General features: G+C 38.0%; 1 protein-coding gene and 1 long non-coding RNA gene across 2 annotated transcripts in view; one reads left to right on the forward strand and one right to left on the reverse strand.

Moving 5' to 3' along the window:
* tgfbr2b (transforming growth factor beta receptor 2b) overlaps positions 1 to 2,132 on the reverse strand; it is a gene marked incomplete at its 5' end in the record, with an annotated part of 23,428 nt that overhangs the window by 2,093 nt on the left and 19,203 nt on the right.
* Positions 614 to 2,132, forward strand: part of LOC112162681 — a 7,729-nt gene continuing 6,210 nt past the window's right edge. The window contains exon 1 of the long non-coding RNA XR_004948693.1: positions 614 to 1,182. This is a non-coding gene — a long non-coding RNA (uncharacterized LOC112162681). The remainder of the gene's footprint in view (positions 1,183 to 2,132) is intronic.

Raw genomic sequence — 2,132 nt, forward strand, 5'->3', positions numbered from 1 at the left:
GTCCCAGCCGGGATTTGAACCGGGGCCTTCTCGCTGTGAGGCGAGAGCGCTAACCACTGCGCCACCGTGCAGCCCTTTTTTAGCTGTTTTGGCTAATTTGTGTTTTTTTCAGTTTTTAGATTAAATTTGAGTTTAGCTAATATTTTAGCAACATGCTAGCTATTTTGGCTAATTTGGGATTTTCTCAGTTTTTTAGGCTAATTTGGAGCTTAGCTAATATTTTAGCTACATGTTAGCTGTTTTGGCTAATTTCAATTTTTTTCAGTATTTTAGGCGAATTTAGAGTTTAGCTAATATTTCAGCTACATGCTAGCTAGTTTGGCTAATTTGGGTTTTTATTTAGTTATTTTAGGCTAATATTGCATTTAACTAATAGATTAGCTGGCTGCTAGCTTCAGTGTTTTCAGCTATTAGATTCAGTGATTTCAGCTTTACAACTTCTCAAAGTCTTTAACTATCAATTTCAGCATCTTCAGCAGCCAAATTCAGCTTCCAGCATTCACACTAGCATTATCACAGGTGATGCTATATTTCTAGTTTTTTTAGATGTGTGCTTTACATCCAGTTTGCGCATGACTCGAATAGTCGACTAATCAAAAAAAAATAATTAGTCAACTATTAAAATAATGGTTTGTGGCAGCACTACGTCACAGAACAATAAAATCATGTCATCTCAGGGGATTGGAGGTACAACAACAAGAAGATGGTAGAATAAAGTGACAGATTTAGCTCGATGCACGAGTCTGCTCACTCCGGTGGCGTAAAAGGGAAGTTACAGTTTGGAGATGACAGACAGGAACTGCAGGGTTCTGGTGTTACTCTTTGCAAACAAAGATCTGCTCCTTCGGTTTTTCAGTTTGATCAGAGCAGCAGCCAAGAATCGGTGAATATTCTCATTTTTCTCCCCGAGTTCCGAGTGTTTTCCACAGATCTGCCTTTGTGAGCCATCAGACAACAACCCTGTGTGTTCGCTCCAAAACCAGCAGTTCCTCAACGTATGAATCACTCCACTGAGCGCTCTGGAGAGTAAATAACTGCAGTGGCATTCCAGGATGGAAAGATTGACCAATCCTCCGGCCCTTAACCCGTTCAGAGCCGCAGGACCAGCAGGTTTTAGAAAACTTGATCGTCGATCCCAAAGATCTGCAGGAGATCGACACCGGAGAGCTGCAAAGCAGCAAGGTCAGCAGTAAATACAGGGAAGTGAAGATGAGAAATCTTCAGTTCAGCTTTGATCTGCATATTTGGGGCATTTCTGAGGCTCGGCTGATCAAGGAGAGTTTTCCCCCGGCCTCAGAAACGTGCGTTCAAACAAATATGTGAGTCTCTGGTTTCCCAGTTCAAAACTTTTGCATTCACATGTTGCTATGGAAGTTTTTAACTCCGTTTTTCAAGCTCAATGTACCAAACATGCAACTATTCAATGCATGTTGTAAGGCACATGTGTCAAAGTCGAGGCCCGGGGGCCGGATTCGGCCCTCCAGGTAATTCTATTGTTATTAATGACCCGCTGTTATCTTGTGCTCATTTCTAACTCGTATAATTTTGACTAAATATATTTTTATGGAGAGTAAAATATTAAATTTATTTAAGGTTTAAGTTGATTTATTCTGGAATAATATTCCTGCCTTTTTGTTATTCATATTTATGTTAAAAAGTTACAGTTTTAAATTAGCATTCTGCTAGCTTTTTGGCTAATTTTGCCTTTTTTAGGCTGTTTTGGAGTTTAGCAAGCATTTCAGTTGCATGCTAGCTGTTTTAGCAAATTTATGCTCTTTAAAAAGTTTTTAAGGCTGTTTTGGTGCTTAGCTAATATTTCAGCTGAATGCTAACTGTTTTGGCTAATTTAGGCTTTTTTAAAAAAAAAAAAAATTAGGCTGTTTTGTAGTTTAGCTGGCATTTCAACTAAATGCTAACTGTTTTGGGTAATTTCGTTTTTTTTTCCAAGTTTTATAGGCTGTTCTGGAATTAAGCTTATATTTAAGCTACATGCTAACTGTTTTGTTGAATTTAGGCTTTTTAAAAAAGCTTTTTAGGCTATTTTGGTTTTTAGTTAATAATTTATTGACATGCTAACTGTTCTGGCTAAGATAAGCTAACATATCAGCTGCATGCTAGCTGTTTTAGCTAAT

The sequence above is a fragment of the Oryzias melastigma genome, linkage group LG11, assembly GCF_002922805.2.
Source record: "Oryzias melastigma strain HK-1 linkage group LG11, ASM292280v2, whole genome shotgun sequence".
Taxonomy (NCBI): Eukaryota; Metazoa; Chordata; class Actinopteri; order Beloniformes; family Adrianichthyidae; genus Oryzias; species Oryzias melastigma.